General features: G+C 37.4%; 1 long non-coding RNA gene across 3 annotated transcripts in view; it reads left to right on the top strand.

The window, feature by feature from the left end:
• The window catches only part of LOC104864325, an 86,927-nt gene extending 71,219 nt beyond the window's left edge, over positions 1-15,708 (top strand). For 2 of the 3 annotated variants that reach the window (XR_002025461.1, XR_002025462.1), the window contains exons 2-3: positions 15,341-15,515; positions 15,631-15,708. This is a non-coding gene — a long non-coding RNA (uncharacterized LOC104864325). Of the gene's footprint in view, positions 1-5,130; positions 5,191-15,340; positions 15,516-15,630 lie in introns of those variants that run through there. The other variant, XR_002025460.1, reaches the window with a different exon arrangement.
• The last annotated feature ends 3,811 nt before the right edge of the window (positions 15,709-19,519 follow it).

Raw genomic sequence — 19,519 nt, 5'->3', positions numbered from 1 at the left:
GATTTCCACAGTGGTTACAGCAGCCTACACTCTCACCAACAATAGAGAAGTGTTCCTTTTCCCCCACAACCCTACCAGCATTTGTCATTTGTTGATTTCTTGACAACAACCATTCTTTCTGGGGTGAGGCAGAATCTCAGCATTGTTTTCACTTGCATCTCTGAAAGGACCAGTGATGTTGAACATTTTTTCATGTTTACTTGCTATTTCTACTTCTTAGAGAAATGTCTGTTCATTTCAGATGCCCATTTTGGATTAGGTCTTTAAATTTGGGAGGTCATATTTTTTTACACTTTTTATATATTCTAGATAATAGACCTTTTTCTGAGGAACACCTGGGGAAAAAGTTTTCCCATGTTGTGGGTTGTCTCTTTATACTGTTGGTGGTTTCTGTTGCTGTGCAGAAGCTTTTTGAAATAAAGAGATCCCACTTGTTCATTCTTTGTGCTAGTTCATGTGCAACTGAGGTTTTGTTCATGAAATCTTTTCCTACACCAATGTTTTCAAGAGTTTTATGTAAGCTCTCTTCCTGCCAGTTTAGTGTTTCTGTTGTAATACTTAGACCTTTGATTCATTTTGATTTTAGTTTAGTGCATATTGAGAGATATAGGTCTAGTTTTAATGTTTGGCAATTTGAAACCCAGTTTTTCCAGCACCATTTATTAAAAAGGCTATCTTTCCTCCTGTGAGGGAGTTTGGTTCCTTTGTTGAAGATGAGGTGGCTGAGAGTGTCTGGAGTTGTTTCTGCTTCTTCTAATCTACTGCACTAATCGTTGGGTCTGTTTTTTTGCCAGTGCCATTCATGGTACTGTGTAGTTTTGTAGTATAGTTTCAAGTTGGGGATTATGATGCTTTCTACCTTGTTTTTGTTCCCTAAAATTGCTTTTGATATTCTAGGTCTCTTCTGGTTCCAAATGTATTTTTGGATTATTTTCTTAAGGTCTGTGAAGCATGCTGTTGGAACTTCAATTGGGATTTCATTGAATCTATGTAGCAGTTTTGGAGGTATGGCCATTTTCACTATATTGGTTCTTCATACCCAGGAGCAAGGGATGTCTTTCCATTTTCTGATATCCTTTTCAATCTCTTTTTTCAGAGTGCTATATCTTTCAGTTTTCAGAGTAGAGGCCCTTTATTTCTTCTATTAGGTTGATTCCTAAGTATTTCATTTTCTGGGATGCTATTGTGATGGGAATTGTTTCTCCAGGTCCTCTTTCAATTATTCTGTTGTTTGAGTACAGGAAGGCTACTGATTTTTACGTGTTGATCTTGTATCCAAGTACTTTGCTGAATTTGGTTATTAATTATAGAAGACTTTTGGTGGAGTTCTTGGGGTCTTCTATATAGAGTATCATGATTTGCAAATACTGACAATTTTACTTCTTTGTTTCCTATCTATTCCTTTTATTTCTTTCTCTTGTGTATTTTCTGTGGCTAATGTTTCCAAAACAATATTGAATGGGACTGGTGATATTGGACATCCTTGTCTTGTTCCTGATTTTTATGTGAAGGATTTCAGTTTTTGACCATTAAGTATGATAATGGCTGTTGATTTTTCATAGATGATGGCCTTTACTGGGTTAAGATAGAGACCACTTATTCCAATTTTCTGTAGGGTTTTTATGATGAGTGTGTTGGATTTTGTTGAAACATTTTTCTATGTTTATTGAAATGATCATATGGTTTATGTCCTTGGATCTATTAATACAGTGTATTACTTTTTTTTTTTTTTGTTACTGGGGATTGAACTTGGGTCCTTGCACTTGCCAGGCAGGCCACCGAACCACTGAGCTAAATCCTCAGCCCTGTATTACATTTCTTGAGTTGCATATATTGAAACATCCCTGCATCCCTGGGATGAATCCCACTTGGTCAGGGTGTATGATCTTCTGCATTCTATTTGCCAGTATCTTATTGAGGATTTTTGCATCTATGTTCATTAGTGAGATTGTCCAATAGTTTTCTTTTTTTGGTTGGATTTTTCTTTGCTTTTGGGTCAAGGTAATGCTTGCTTCCAGAATTGAATGTAGGAGTATTACTTCCCTTTTAATTTAATTGAAGAGTTTAAAAAGTAGTGGCAATAGTTCTTTTCTAAATGTCTTTAGAATACAGCAGTGAATCCATCAGGACCTGGGCTTTTCTTTGTTGCTGTTTTTAATTAAATTTTCAATTTCATTTGTTGGTATTGGGTTGTTTAGAATTTTTAGGTCTTCATTCAATTTGGTAATTCATATGCACCTAAAAATTTGTCCATTTCTTCTGTGTTCCTTCTTTTTGGTATGTCGGTTCTCAAAGTAGATATTGATGAGCCTCTGGATTTCTGCTGGATCTGTTGTAATTTTACACTTTTCGTTCCTAATTTGATGGATTTGGGTCTTTTCTTTCATTTTTTTTTGGATAAGTTTGGCTAAGAGTTTGTCAATTTTGTTTGTTCTTTCAAAGAACCAACTCTTTGCTTCATTGATGTTTTGGTATCATTCTCTTTGTCTCCATTGCATTAATTTCTGCTCTTATCTTTATAATTTCCTCCCTTGTATGAGCTTTGGGTTTGTTCTGCTCTTCTTTTCTATAAGTTTGAATTTCAGCATTAGGCTGTTTATTTGAGCTCACTCTGTTTTTTGAATATTCATTGCTATGAATTTCCCTCATAAGACTACTTTCATTGTGTCCATAGATTCTGATATGTTGTATTGACATTGTTATTTAATTGTACAAACTACCTGATTTCTGCTTTATTGTTCTCTGTGACCCATTAGTTTTTCAGAACTGTGTCATTCAATTTCTATGTGTTTATGAAATTCTTGCATTTTTTTGCTATTGATCTCCAGTTTCATTGCACTAGGGTCTGATAATATACAGGGGATAATTTCAATTCCTTTGCACTTACTTAAACATGCTATATGAGGAAGCATGTGGTCTGTTTTGAAGAAGGACCCATGTGCAGCTGGAAAGAATGTATATTCTTATTTTGTGAGGTGGAACACTCTGTAAACATCTGTTAAGTTCATGACTTTGATTGAGTTATAATATTTTGTGATTTTTCTGTCTCATTGATCTATCTATTTGTAAGAGTGGGGTTTTGAGGTCCCCCAGTGCTATTGCATTAGTGCTTATTTGATTTTTATGTCTATTAGTATTTGTTTTATGTAGTTGGGTCCACTAGTATTAAAGATTGTAATCTCTTCCTCTTAGATTGTTCCCTTTACAAGGATATAGTGTATTTCTTTGTCTCTATTAATTAGTGTTTGTTTGCAATCCATTTGATCTGCAAATTGAATAGCTATTCCTGATTTTTTTTAGGTTTCTCTAACATGGAGTATTGTTTTACACCCTTTAACTTTCAGTCTATGAATTTCTTTTTGAATTAAGTGTGTTTCTTATATACAGCATATTGTTGAATCTTTGTTCTTGACCCATTCTGCCAGTCTATTTCTTTTGATTGGTGAATGGAGACCATTAACATTGATAGTTATATCTGATATCTATTGACTTATCCTTGTCATGACCTTTTCAATTTTGTTAGAAGTATATGTAAGAGATGAAAAATCACAGTTTGATCCAGCATACAGGTAACTTTTGGTTGGCTCTCATATTTTAAAGTATTTTAAATTATTCTCACTTTTTAAATGAGAAGTTTTTACATAAATACCTGACTGGGTAGTGTGTAAATAGGTTTGATAACTCTGGATACACACTTTTACATGACAACCACCTGCTATAGCTGGGTAGTAACTAACCCCTTCATCTGGCCATGTCCTCTGCAGTTTATTGCAAACTTCAAAACCCCCCTTATAAATATTGGTTCCCTGCCTGCACCTTGTATGAAACTGAGTTTGTAATCTCTGTGCTTGACAAATATATGTTCATTGTGTAAAACAGAGAGGGCTTTCTGATGCAGAAATTTACATTTTCAGTCTAGTTGATTCTAAAACTCAAGAACAGTTATGATTTAGGCTGATTGGGAGTGACTATAAAGGTAAGGTAGTGCCAGCTAATCTTTAAATATTTTAGTTTGAAATAACCCCTCAATAATTAATCAACTATCATGTGTTTAAAGACCATTAAAGGAGGGGCATTTTTTTGAAGATGGGGACCTCCATTCCACTATTAGAAAAGTGAGAATTCAGTGGAGAGGAACTATTTCTAAGGTATTAAAAGGAAATGAAATCCTTGCACTTTCTCTTGTTTGAGTATACATAAAGGTTGAAAACAAATTAAAATACATTTCCCAAATTAACACTCCTTTCCTCTACACTCCTAGTATGCTCTCAGATGAATCAGTGTCATAACCTTTTAGAGTTGGGTGATAATTCCTTTTTATTACCTGAGAGTAAGTATAATGTCTATTCTTTTTAACAACCTTATTGAGATATGATTTGCATGCTGTGTAATTCACCATTCGAAGGTATACATTTCAGTAGTTTTTCATATATTCAGAGTTGTCTAAAATATAGCACTATACAATTTCAGAGTGTTCTGCCCACCAAACCCTGATAACCCATTAGGAATGACTTCCCCACTGAAACTCCCCAGCTCCAGGAAGCTGCAAACTACCTCCCATGCTGCCTTTTGTGTCTGTTAGTCAGCTTTCCGTCACTTTATTGAATACCTGAGAAAAATCACACATAAAGAGAAAAGGGCTCTTTTGGGATATGTTTTAGTTCATGGTCAGTTGGCCTTGGTACTTGGGCCTGTGGTAGGAATTTCATGGTAGGAGCATGGGGAAGGGGAAAAAAACCCCACTCATTTCATGGCTGGGAAACAAAAGAGAGGCAGAGGACAAGGAGTTTAGGTCAGAATATCCTCCTTGCAGGAGTGCCCCCAGGAAGTGGAAGACCTCTCATGAGGCCCCACATCTTAAAGTCCACCCCCATGCAGTAGTGCCAAGCTGTGGGGACCAAGTCCTTTAACACAAGGCACTCTGAAGAATATTTCAGGTCCAAACTATGTTCGTCTATATTGTAGTATATATTAGTACTTCATTTCTTTATTGGTTTAGTAATAATCCATCTCATGGATCTGCTGTATCTATATATCACATTTTATTTATCCTTTCTTCAATAGGTGGATATTTGTGTTCTTTCCGCTTCTTTGTTCATTGCAAATAATACTGCAATGAAGGTCTGAGTACAAGTTTTCATGTGAACATATGTTTTCACATCTCTTAGGAGTAAAAGTCTGGCCCATATGGTAAGTCTCTATGTTTAACTTTTTGATGAAATCACAAAGTGTTTTTCCCATTGGTTGCATTATTTTGAAATTCCATCAGCAATTTATGAAGGTTCAAGTTTTTCCAAAATGATCTACAGATTGAATGCAATTCCTATCAAAATCCTGGCTGCCTTTTTAGAAGAAATTAAATCTTTTGATTATAGCTGTTGTGAATTAGAAGTATCTCACTATGGTTTTTATTTATATTTCCCTGATAACTCATGATGTTGAGAATCTTCTCACGTTCTTCTAATTGGTCATTTATGTATATATTCTTTCAAGACGTTCTTATTAAAATATTCTGCTCATTTTAAATTGGGTTGTCTCTTTATTGTTGTAAGAGTTTTTATATTTTGGTAATCAAACGTATAATTGCAAATATTTTGTCTTATTCTGTGGGTTAACTTTATACTTAATAGTGTCCTTTGAAGCACAAATGTTTTCAATTTTGATGTCCATTTAAAAAACCTTTTGGGGTTGGGGATTTAGCTCAGTTGTTTTGACACCTGCCTCACAAGCCCAAGATCCTGAGTTTTGCCAACAAAACAAAACAAAACAAAAAACCCAAAACAACAACAACAAAACAACAACAACAACAACAAACCCAAAAGTACATTTTGTCAGGTGAAGACAGGGCAGGGATATGGGGAAAAAATAAGGACCAAGACATAGCATGTAAACTTATAGGATCCCAATGATGAATGTAACTATTGTTTGCTTTAAATGTACCAATAAACTAAATGGGGAATTTTTTTTTGTCATTTTTACCTTTGGTATCATATCAAAGACATCATGAAAATTATGTATTTTTCCAACAATTTTAACATAACATCCAGGTTTTTAAGATATTTTGATTTAATTTCTATAAATTTTTTGACTTGAGGGGTTTCACTTCACTTTTTTAACATGTGGCTATTTATCCCAATATGACTTATTGAAAGCATTATTCCTTACCCATTGAATTGCCTTGGATTTCTTGTCAAAAATCAATTGACAGTAAAAGTAAGGATTCATTTGTGAGCTCTCATTCTGTTATATCTGTATATCTATGTATGTCTTGATTACTGTATTTTTTTGTACTATACTTTATCTTTGAAATCTGAGTCCTTTTCTTCTCCCAAGAATATTTGGCTATTCTGGGTTTTTCATATTTCCATATGAATTTTAGGTTCAGCTTGCTAAATTTTTCTAAGAAGGCAGCCAGGATTTCAATAGGTATTGCATACACTCTATATCAATTTGGGAGAGTACTGATATTTTTATAGTGTTAACTCTTCTCATCCATGAACATGGGATGTTTTCTTCTTAGGTGTTCTTCAATTTCTTTAAATGATTGCATTGTTTTCATATCCTGAATTTTTTGGTGTTATATAAATATAGATCTTTATGTTTACATTGTTCTTTCATAGTATTTAGAAATAGAATTAATCTTGTATCCTGCAACTTCAAGAACTGGTTTATTAATTCTAATGTTTTTTCTTAGTGGGTGTCTCAGGATTTCCTCTATACAAAATCTTGTCACCTGTGAATAGTTTTCCTTTTTTCTTACAGTATGAGTGTCTTAAACCCAGTGACTATCTTGACACAAAGGCAGCATGAAAAGAAAAGTGTGCCTACTAGTTTGTATGCAGGATTTCCTGGGCATAGGGAATTCTCAGGAGCTAAGCTGTTGCTTGGCTATCTATGAGTCATAAATTACTCCTTGTCATGTCTCTGCATTAACTGGAGAGCCTAACATTTATTGACAGCTCCCTCCTTGCCCAGTGCTATTGTGCCTGGCACTATGGGAGATCAGATATTTGTTTCATAACCTCATGACAAAGAAACTATGATCTTGTTTTGTGGAATGCCCTTCCATCAAGTGTATAATCGTATTTTCAAGCAATTGATTTTATATCCAATCTTAAAACTTGCTGCTCAATTCTCAGAAGTTCTCCGCCAGAAGCTGGGATGTGGCAGAATGCTGATTTAGTTCATAGGATGCATTGAGCCACATTGCCATGGTAACCATCAGACAGCCCTGATAGAAGCAAGTCTTCAGAGGAACTGTAGCTATCACTAAATAACAAATCAAAGGAAAATGTCTCAGGAGAGATTTCTGATTACCACACATTTGTCCTTGCATCCAAACCGGGATATGAGGGAAATGGCACTGTTGGTACTGCCATCTTTAAGTCACAAAATCATGTAAATTATCCTGAGCTCTGCTGTGAGTTCCAGAGTCTTCTGTGGCCTTAAGATGTATTGAAATAGATTCTCAGGTTGACCTTTCTCTTGGAGTTATCACCAAGTCCTTAGCAGTGATAACTAAAATACTATATAGCTTAAGGTGTTTTATGGGCAGCAAGGCAATTTAAAAAGTCTCACATCTGTGAGCTTTGTAGCTAACAGCATCTGAAGAGATTTCCTCTATTCTTATTATTTTTCCCTTTTGCACTCCTTTTAATATAAACAAACTTACTTCAGTAATCTTTCATGCAAGTAGAGTACAAAATGATATGTTTATATGCAAATATATGCAAATGACGTTACAGTAAGGCATCAGGGTTCCTAGGGTAACCGCTGGTAACATCTACATTTGCCCATGAAAAAAGTGCTCAAGGTTACAAAGCTATCACTAAAGATTTACAAATAATTTGCAGGGGAAATAGTTGTGGAAATCCTTTTCCTACTTTTAAATGGGCTGAGATCAAGGCTGTTGAATTCTTGCCACAGGAAGAGAGGTGATAAATGAAGACACAGCATCACATGAATAAAATTTCAGTTGCTTTTGTTAAGAGAGCAGCTTTGACCTTCTCCTTGCAGACAGACCATGCTGCAAAAGCCTCTGCATTAGTAGGGGTCTTTCACATACCTGTTCTGCATTAATTCGTATTTCTGAATGGCGTATGCTGGAGGCTGGCCTGAGTCACCTTTGTTTTATTAAAGGTGCATTTAAGGTCAACTACCACTAACTGCACTGTTAAATATTGATTTAGCCATTTGAATTAATGTAATTTTCAGTCCTTTTCCTACTTAATGTACACCACCACTCCGGTGACCTACTCAGACAGAAGATCAATATATGGGCACCAGTTCATACTGAAGCTTTAGTGGGCTGCTTTCTCTGCGCCTTCCATTTTCCTGTGGAAGCCAAAGTGTTTAGGATAATGGACCGCTGGCTTTCCTACTTACCATCTGCAAATCTTTGGAATACTTTTCACTTCTTGCTGAATATTTCTGACCTACTTAATAGTCACTGTTTCTCAGATTTCTGAGTGATACTTTTCCCTTGTTGAGGAAGAAGTGGCACTATGTAAGCAAAACCCAAAGCCCGCACTGTGCTAATGGCAATTTTAGCAGCACCTAGATTCATAACATTTCAGAAGCTGAAATAAGCCTTAGAATCATTCCGGTTTTCACTTTCTTTATTGGGGTTGAAAAAGAGTTTAAAGGACTTTTTAAACTGCCTGGGCCAGAACTAGAATCCTGGACTTCTAAATATTCTCTTTTCATTGCACCTACAGACTTTTTATACATTTATCTTTCTGCAAACTGAGGCAAAGCAAAGGAATTTCATGATCACATTTATTAAAATTATTAAGACAGGCCAGAGAGGTTGACATTAAAATGAAATAGTTTATTTTGGCAGAGATCAAATAGAGACTGTATTCCCAAAGTGCTGCCATGGTGATATTGGAAATATTCAGTTTGACTTTCTAATCACTAGGTACAACTGACTACTTACTCTAGCCTAACATAAAGAAAGAAAAGAGTATGAAATTGAGATTATAATTGGTAATTGGTGTATATTCTTTTTTGCTTAGCGTCCAGTTAAAGCCAGCAATGGCGAGGGACCATCTTCGACATCATATACGAAATGCTTTCCTAAGAACACAGCAGACATTTGAGCAGAGACAAATATAGGAACAGACCATGTTCTGACAACACAAAGTGTCTAGATCCAGCCAAGCCTTTATAAAAGCTGATGTTACACCTGAAAAATTTAGGTTATAGTTGCTTTTGTAGACTTTTTAACAACCACATCAAGTATCTGACTTCTTGGCCTATATGTATGTACTGGCCAGCTGAATTACATATATGAGAAATACCTGGACCTTGATGGATGCTGTTTGAAGATTCTAGTCACAGGATTACTTGCACAGACAATTGTTATAGCATTTCTAAATGTGTTACAGAAGGCTAGGTGATGGGTCTAAAGTAAACATCTATTTTAAGGTGTCTCTCTGGCTTGTCTTTAGACATTCATAGGTCTGTAGCCTGAGCACTGGAAGTTGACATTTTATGTTCATAGCTCTCACAGAATGAATGCTTTCAGTTTTTAATAACACCTTAATGGTGGCGGGGTGCCTTCTTCAACTCTAAGCCAAAATTAAGTTTTTTTGGTCAAAAATTTTAACTTTGGGACTTCTGCTGTTCCCAAACTGAAGTTAATTCTCAAAAAGTAAAGCATGGACTGAAATTATAGACATTGATGGAAGGATAACGTTATAGGTGGCTCAAGGACTCTCCATTTATAGCTAACACCGAGACTCCAAGGGTCAGGGGAGCCTCAGCAGTACAGCTCATTTAGCTGTGGAACTGACCTTAATGCCCATACCTCAACTGGTTTCTCTGCAGTTTTTCGGCTCAATGTCCTTCCCTGTCTTTCTTTAACTTGGTAGCAGGCTGGAAGATTCTATTACTAGGCTGTCAAAACTTTCAATGCTTGGATGATATAGGACAGTACGTATTTACTGACAGGCATTGAAGTAATTTAGTTTACGCCCACATATTCTAAATTCAAGCAAAGGTATAGTAGCACTCCCACCTCGGTAGAGCTTGCGAATGTAGTTAGAAAACAGAAGTTTAAACCAGGCAAGAAGAATTAAATTAACTGGAACAAACACAATAAACAGAATCAAATCTTTTGTCTCAGCACCTGGTTACACAATGAAGCGCAGGGATCAACAACCAACACCACCCAGCTTTTTGGCAGCATCTCCACCTGGGGAAGGTGGCTGTTGAGCAGGTTTGCTGGCTTTCTTTCTTTGGATGCTTTCAATTCACATCACACAGACCTCCTTGTAAACATTCTGAAGTTGTGTGCCGTTAAATGAACTCACGGAGATAAAGGAGATTTGATATATATAAAAAATAGGAGTATTGGTGATTTTTGCCTTTTTTATGTATTACATGTAATGTACATAGCACGGAAGTCTATATGAATTACAACATCAAAATTGTAAAATGTCTGCATGTGAAGTTCACAAAGCTGAAGCTACTTTTTTTCTTAAACAAAGGCTGATGCTTTGTATAGATGGATACCTCTTTTCTGTGTTCTAGACATTTACTTTCATTTTTAAAATCCTTTTAAGTGCTACATGAGGCACCTGGCCCTGGAGTGAAAAGAGATTAAAAACACCTTGGGGAATCTTAATTCCCTCTAAATCACTTTTTTAGCCCCTTAAAAAGAGTTGGTCTCAAATGCAATGTGGAACCTTATCTACTTTACTAATAATCTGCTCTCTTCTCTCTTCCTGGCCCAGAATTCCCGGGCTCACTAACAGAGAGGTAGTGATTAAAAATTCTCCTTGTGCCCCTGTGCTCTGTGCCCTCTCCTTTGTCATTCTGCAGTTGGGTATCAAAGCGGTGGCATCCATGTTCTTTGAAGACTAAGCAGGTTGGACGCAATTTAGATGAAAAACAATTACTCTGTGTTAGCGTGCTTTTGGCAAGAGTGTATTAAGGCTCATCTTACTGATGGGAAACAAAAGCTGCACTTCATCTTCATGAATTTCAAATGAGGGAGGGGGGGAGAAGGAAGCAGTGAGTTTTCTGGCAGCAGCTTTTCTGCATAACCTTTCTCTGAAGAGTTGGTTCCTTTCTTGACAGAATACCCTCAGTGCTGGGTAGGATAATAACGTGTTTCTCTTCCGGCCCAGATGGCGCCCATAATCACGCAGTTCTGCTGGTGGGGAGCCTTTGCAACACAAAAGGGGGACTAAGCAGCCGAAGTACGCGATGTGGCATTTCTTGAACTTAAGAAGTGTGGAGAATTAATAGCTGCGCTGCTCTGACACCTTTTGTTACAAATGTGTTTAGTTTTGAGAAAACAAGCATGAATGCGAATCATCTGTGTGTTCAATTAGCTTGGGCCTCAAGAAACGCCGTTTTGTCTTAAACAGCTCAGTGTAAAATCTTGGTTCAGAGAATAACACCAGCTCACCGACTTCTGAATAATGGTTTGTACACCGCTTACGATATCAGAATGAACTCGCGGTCTTGACTGCTGAATGAGCTGAGGGCGCCTGCGGGTCAGTCGCTGAGCCAGGACCAAATCTGTATGCAGGAGGTCTGTACTTACTAACAATCTTATTCAGGCAAAGAAATACCAGAGGCATTGCTGACATAGACTAAATGTCAGCATAGCCCAGTAAGCACTGTATGTGTTTGAAAGAGTATGTGTTAGCCGGGACAGCGCCGGCTACGTGGGAATGAAACTCGCTCAGTTAAGTAAGGCCCTGCCCTTAGTGGGTTCTGTGTGTGGTTTCGTGTTGGGCTGCTGCTCTTTTGAAAGCCTTACTCATTGTTTTTAATAGCAGGGAGCTCTGAATTTTCACTTTGTACACTACGCCCATACGTAATGGCTGGTCCCAAGAAGGAGAGAGATTTTTATCATGGAAGATGGAGGGCATGTTTCTGGGTAGGTGCTGTGGGCTGCTTGCTACCAGAATTCTCCAGTTGCCCTGGGACACCTTTCCTAGTGAAGGTTGAGATTCCTTGTTTGAAAATGCAAAATTCTTTAAAATTTGAAACTTTGTGAGTACCAAAATGATGGCATAAGGTGGAAAAGTCCAACAATATCATGTGACTGGTTGTAGTTAAGACAAACATGTACTAAAACCATGGTGTAAAATCACCTACAGGCTATTGTATAAAGTGTAGGTAAATCGTAAATGCATTTTGTCTGTAGCCTTGGGTCCCATGCCCAGTACATCCCATTAGGTATATGCAAGTATGCTGCAATCTGAGAAATTTCCAAATCCCAAACCCTTCTGGTCCCAAGCATTTTGATCAGGGAATTCCACCTGTATAACCAGCAAAGCCAATTGTTCCTGCAAGGCAGCTGTGGTGAACGATCATCTTCTGGAGGCAGTTACAACAGAAAGACAGAGGGCTCCGTGTGGGTTATGGGCTTCTTCATATAGTCAGCTCAGTATGTGACATTCTTGGAGCCCAAGCTTGTACTGCATCTGAGGTCAATACCACTCAACTTCAAAATAAGACACATGTTTTATTAACTCATGGATAATCTCATGAAACTTGTTCCCCCTCTCCCCAGCAAAAAGGACTTATAAACAGGTTTTTATTTCTAAGTGGTATTGAAGATTTTGACTTAATTTACCATTTTTCCTTATGGCCTATGGTTAAATTTTAATCCCTAATGTTGAAGGTTTGGTAAAATTCTACTGAATTTCTCAAATTTAAATGTATGCTATGGTGAAACAGTGGCTGCAGATGCGATGAGACCTACCTTAGGACAGTGGTGGCCAACCTATGACATGCAGAGCCCTCTGTGTCAACATGGAGCCAAGTGTATGAGTTGCTTTTTCTAATCTAAAACCTCAGTATTCAGGTTGTATTGCACTGTTGACACTTTGTGATAAATAAGTGGGTGTTGGGTCTCAGTTGGAGAACTTGGTCTCTAAGAGGCTTCACCATCACTGCCTGAGAACGTCTTAAAGAAGCAGTGGTGCACACTGAAAAGGCTTTGCAGCCAGGGAGAATCACTCCAGATTCTGCCTCTGTCTGGAAAGAATGGCACACTTTTAGGAAAGTGATTTCATTGCAGTATTAAAGAAAATAGTATAAAATGATTAAGACAGTTCGCAGCTTGTGGTGTAGATTTTAAATTGCATATATGCATTTGGTCCTTTAGAGTTAACTGGGTATAAGTTGCCTTTCCAGATCTTAACCCTTCTATTTAGACAGCTCACCCTTCAAAGCCCATGATCAAATGAAGTTTTATCCTAAACGCATAGAAAAGAAAGGAAAACAATCAGAAAGCATTTAACCGACTTAATTTTAAGGATATCACTTTATAAAATATTTATAACTTTCCCATATAAAGTATGTAACTTTTGCCCAATAGGCTTAGACTTAGATCTATGAAGGCTGTACATATAAATTTTTCTGTTATTTTGAGTGTTTCTCTTTATATTCCACAGCTTTTCAAATGTCTACGTAATGTCAACCCCACTGAAAATTATGATAATGTTATTATTTTAAAGGAAGCTATCAAGAGACTCTAAAACCCATGATAATATAATATTACAAAAACTTCAATGTGTTGAGAATGTTCACTCCTAAATAATAGGCACCTCAGTCATTAAATCCACTCTTCTATGTCTCCCTCGGAGAAAGCCCTATTTCAGGGTTCTCATCACAGTGGTTTCTGACCCGAGTGAGATCCTCTGACATGTTTCCTAGGGTTCTAAAATACATGATGTTTATAAATTCCCTTATGAAATTGAAAAATGTAATACCTCATCTGCGAAAGAAGTAAACTGAAAATGTCTCATACATACTTACTTGATTACGTTTTCGTTGCTGGGACAACATACGTAACACCCACCAGTTGAAGGAGGAAAAATTTACTTTAGCTCACCGTGTGTAGAAGTTTGTATAGTCTGCTGGATCCAAGGCACTGTGGCATAGCAGAAGGTCATGGCAGAGAAGAAACAGCTTATGGCTCATGGTGGCAGGCAGCAGATAGATCAAGGGAGGAGTTGGGGAAGGTACGCCGTACTGGGCCACGGCCCTGGTCACTCACCTCTTTTGACTGGGCTTCATCTACTAGCACCACATTTACTACCGACTCGTAGTGGATTGGTCCACTGTTGTATATCACACATCCATGACCCATAGCCTTATCTATGAGCTTTGGGGAGCATTTAGATATAAACCATAAAACCTACTTTGTAGAGTTTTCAACACTATGTGATTCAGATATCTACACTTCAGGGCCGGGGTTTTTAGCTCAGTGGTTCCGCTGCCTGCCTCTCAAGTTCAAGGTCCTGAGTTTGATCCCCAGTACCAAAAATAGAAACAAAAACAAAGTATCTATACTTCAGCACAACCACCACCTTTAGTTCATTTTGGTTTTCCAAACCATGGGAAACATTCTTCCTTTGGTGTTGAGTGATTTCATGAACACCTCTGTGAACATAATGCTAAATTTATTTGAAGTACGTGGTTGTGATGAGGAGGGAGGTTTATGTAGCTCCTGTTTAGAATAATGGTGAGAGCGGGCATTCAAATTTGCTCATACATTTTCAAAGAACACATCACGGATGAACCATTAACCATTTTGAATAAAATTGCCCAGGAAATAAGTCGAATGAAAAAATAATGAAATTGTCATAATTTAGGGAAAAATTCATAACACCCCAAAATAATTTCACATAAACAGTGAATTTATTTTAAAAAGAGAGCCAGTAACTCTTCTGAAAGCAAATATTGAATAAAATGAACATTACTATTAAAATCTTTTCACTACTTAAATTTCAAATTGTGTATAAAATAACCTTAGGTAAGCATCCACATACATACATCTCTTTAAACATGTGCACGTTTCACATTTGCTGCATAGATTTACTAAATGTATTTTCTGCTTTCCAAGGCAGGTGCATTTCTTAAATTAATAAATCATTTAAATGAGTCAAGTGATTGGCATGCTGACTATATTAATAGAAAGGAACTTCTATTACTTTTAGAAAATATATCACCTCTATTTCGTGGAGTGCTATACTTCCTGGATATTCATACTTAAACCAAGAGCAAAGAATCTAAAACAAATGAAAATTTCACTAGAATGAATCCAATCTTTACTATGGCAGTTGATGGTAGTATAAAAGAGAAGAAGATGCTTTCCTTTCCACAGTTCGTGGAAGCTACTTATTTATTTTACTGATATCGTGGTTTATATCTAGATGTCCCCCAAGAGCCCCAGGCTTTTGGAAGGGATGATGGGACTCATAGCTGACTTGCTAGTAGGCAGGGTCTCGTCAGAAGAAGTGGCCACTGGGGGCCTGGTCTGGAAGAGTTATCTCCTTCCCCAACCTCTCCCTCTGCTCTGTTTTTCCAGGCCACCATTGCCCAGAGAAGTTCTTTTCCACCCACCCAGGACTTTCCAGCATACCTTCCTTCTTGCAGCCAAATAAGATTCTCCACCTTTGAGTTGCGGGTGTCAGGTATTTTATCTCCGCAATGAGAAAAGTGACCAAGACAACTGACTTTGTTATTTGGCTGTGAATTTTCAGGTATTTTATTACTCAGTTTAATTTTATGACACCTTTTTGTGGATTTTAGAAATGTTAGGTGTAACTTATATAGAATAGTCTGCACTAGGTTGAGCCTTATTGATTTACATTTCAGAGACATGAGATCAATGTCACAGTCAGGAAAATGTAGATTTGGAGCCTGTCAAGATTCTTCAGCGTCATGTGGCCTGTGGTAAGTGTATAAAATTCTTTGTTTAGTTTTGTATTCTGAAGAGTTATTATAATGGAAACAGTAATAATTCACAGTAAGCTAGCTACAGACATGATGTGAACCAGCCAGACCTCCTCTTCTTACACACAGTTTGTGTAAAGCCAGGGTACCCAGAAGCTTACAAATTGCATTTAAACCCTTTCTACTGAGTGGATTTAAAAAATTTATAGTCACATAAATCCATATTCCATAGAATATAGTTGTGTTCGAAAGTAGCCTTTTGACGTTTCTTTGGTTTTATGAGAGAATGACAAATGTTTTTAGTCTTTGGAACATAAAATGATATAGAAATTAGTAGTCAACTTTAGCAATCAATATGGATATTGAATTGTATGTTTCTGGAAGAGTATCAGACTCTTATTAGTATTAGGTGGCTTATGTTATAAATATGTACAAATGGTCCTTTTAAGCTTTTGCTTGAAATTGAGACTTTATTTAGCTTAAGTGATTGAGCAGAACTTTCAGTGCTGCTGTTCTCAAATGCTGTGTTTTTGGGAGGAGAGCCGAGAATTCAAAGAATTTTTATGTATTTAGGTACTAGAATGAAGTATGGAATTGTCCCTCCCCCTTAAATTTCCGTTCTAAGATCTGTATTTGAGATTATCCCACATTTCTGCTTAAGAACTATGAATTTCAATAATTAGAGTTAGACTTTATTATATGCATCAAGCTGTCAGCTATAATTAAACAAATGCCTGGAGTTTTCCAGTTGAATGGATATCGCAATGAATTGGTGATCAAAGACTGTTGTCACATGAAACACTGCCAACAGGTGACATCTGAATTTGCTGAGAAAATCATACGGTTCTGGCTTTTATCTACTTTTCTGTAAATCTGGAGCTTCAAAGAGACTGGAACTTCTTTTTGTACTGATTTTTTTTCTTGATTGATTTTGTTAAAAAGAAAAGTAACTTGCCATTGTTGAGAAAGAGTATAGAAAGGGGCATTGGACACGTGTGGCATTTGTCTAGTTTCCAGGACAGTAGGCTGTACCTATGAGAAGAAAACTAATCCAGAAAATAATATCAAACATATGCTGGGGTAATCTTGGAATCTGAATTCATTCTGAGCATAAACTCTTAGAATTTCTCAGCATATTCACTGGGAATACAGACATGGTTTCTGATTCAGTTATATTTCTTCTTTCAATAAAAACTAGAACCGAACTGTTTTTAGGATCAAGCTCCGGGACAATTAGAGTGGAGCTGACACCAGGTGGAATTCCACTATTTATCATATCAGCTAAAGCAGTAATTTAAATACTCCACTCCCAACGTTTTAACATAGTGCAATTACTTTGCTTTTGATAGATAGTATTTGTTTGTTTGAAAAGGTTATTGCTAACAGTACTGTCTTCAGATAAATATACCCAGACTTGTATTTTAGATATATTTCACAGCTGCACTTTTATAAATAGGTTGGAAAATAGCGAGATGCTGATTTATGGTTGGCAGCTAGTTTTAGTGGTATACAGAATTTCTGCAAGGTACTTTGACTTGTTCTCTTGAGTCTTCATAGCTCATGAAACTCCACAGAGCATTGAAAAGAAGGAAAACAAAATCTTTAATACAATATGTTCAAACCTCCACAGATTGGCTTACTCTAGATTTTTCAAGTAGTTTCAGTTTGGAAGAATTTATAAAAAATTGTTTCCACAATTATTGCAGTCATTTCAATGTGTTCAATGAATATCACAAGGCTTCCTGACTACTTAATATAGAAATGAAAAGGCCCAGGTCAGAGAGCTGTACTGTGGATAAATGTGCATTCTTATGTATTCATTTTTCCTTTTGCAAGTATGCATTTTTGACCCCAGTTTTCCAGTGTGCACTGCAGGGTCTTTGCACAAGTTTAGCAACTTCTGTTGTTTGTTTCTTCATCGATAAAATGTGTATGTTACACCTTGTGTATTGTGGATGGTACTAGTACCTACTTCGTGGGGAGTTATCGAGATTATATAGGTTAACACCGAGAATTTACAAAGGCTTGGCTTGTAGGAAATTTGTGATCAGTGTTCACTGTTATTATGTAAATGCATATGTTTGCACAACTATGTGTACTACAAATACTAATTGATAAACCTAAAATACATTTAATGTTCTTTCTTATATCTTATCCCTGCTCTCATCATCGATTATGTAAAATCTGCTGTTTCACCAAATATAAGTTTGGTATTTTGTGGAATATTGAACTATATTTATCAAAGATGTAAAGAAGATATGTATAGGTAGACATTTGAAAAAAAATCACATGCTTTTTCATTCATTTTATCCTTATTTCCAAGGTCTAGAGAGCATTTGGAAGACCTGAGGCGGGTAATACATTTCTCAGATTATCTACCTAGAGTCTCCCAGATGCAATTGTATAATTGTTGGTAAAACAAAACACTCAGCAGTGGACTTAAGGCACCATCTGTGCTCATTTCTCTTATGGGGAAAGCACCCCCCCTCAGTGTGGTTACTTTGGCCTTTCCTGCCTTCTGTAAATGACATTTTCCTATCGTTCCTTCCTGTAGCCAGTGGATCACTTCCAGGCCCCCGAGCCCCTTGTGTTCCTACCTGTCAGAAGTTCTCCTGGAGCTCAGTGCAGGCATGGTGTGGGGAAAGTGAACAGAGAAGTCTGGTACAGGAAAACCAGAAAGTCTGTGTTCCTAGAAATGAAAATTGCGTTTTTCTTTACTTTGCTCTCTAAGCACTCAGCATGGACCAGTATCTATTTTCCTGGTTCATGGTTTTCATTTTAAATATTCAATTACCTCAAGTTCTTTCTTTGTATATTGCAGTGGGTATGCTAACCTAAGTCTCTCACCCCTAATTTCCACCATCACCTCTCTCTACCTGAGTCAGAGAGTTTGTGAGGGGTGGAGAAAGCGTCCATTTAGGAGGCAATGGCTCATATCACCTGGGAGCTCAGTCCCAAGGGCAACACCAAGGCTATTTGCTCACTTGCAGTCACATGTTTCCGGTGTGCTAGTTGAGATTTAGTTGTGTGCATCAATTGGAAATGCTGAGGTGGGCGCAGCCTGGGGCAGGGGAAGGGATGTGAATGCCTGTTACTTGTGAATCTGCACGTTTACCCTCTGTTTGACAAAGCTTGTCGACAGTTTGCTGTGTGTTCTTTTCGATATGCTACTGCCAAAACCTTTGTTAATCTTACAAGTCCTCATTCTTGAGAATTTATAAATGAGAAGAGCTTTCGACTTTCCTGATAGTATTTGAAAGGATGACTCTGAACTCCATTTTTGGGAGGTAAAAATGCTGATTATGTCAGTTACTTTTCTCTCATTGCTGAGACAAAATACCTGATGCCCAAAGTTGGAGGGAAAAGGGAATTTGGCTTACAGTTTGTAGAGGTTTCAGTTCACAATTGGCTGACTCTGAGGCTGGGATGGCAAACAAGCACTGCAGAGGAGAAACACAAGGTGATGAAGGTAACAAGCGGGTTTAATGGCATCTTTCTGCCCCTCTTGTCTTGTTCAGACTGTCGGGGTTAGGGCAGTGCCACCAAGCCAATCAGTCAGGTACGGTGGCTTAGTAACCACACACCCCCAACCCAGCATCACACGTTCCAGATTCAACTGCTTCTGAGAAGGAAAGCCCCACCTCATCCACAGGAGGCTTTGGGGGGACATCTGAGCACAAACTATAACACTTGCAAAAAAAATTTTATGAAAACAGTAGCTAGCGTTACTGAGGGTGTACTCTGTGCAGATTCCACTGCAAATATTTCGTGTACTAACACTTTGCAAGCTGAACAACAGAACAAAAGTCCC

The sequence above is a fragment of the Fukomys damarensis genome, unplaced genomic scaffold (genome assembly GCF_012274545.1).
Source record: "Fukomys damarensis isolate Sample0158 unplaced genomic scaffold, DMR_v1.0_HiC HiC_scaffold_3, whole genome shotgun sequence".
NCBI lineage: Eukaryota > Metazoa > Chordata > Mammalia > Rodentia > Bathyergidae > Fukomys > Fukomys damarensis.
Note: the sequence above shows the minus strand (reverse complement) of the source record. Positions and strands in the feature narration are given on the sequence as shown.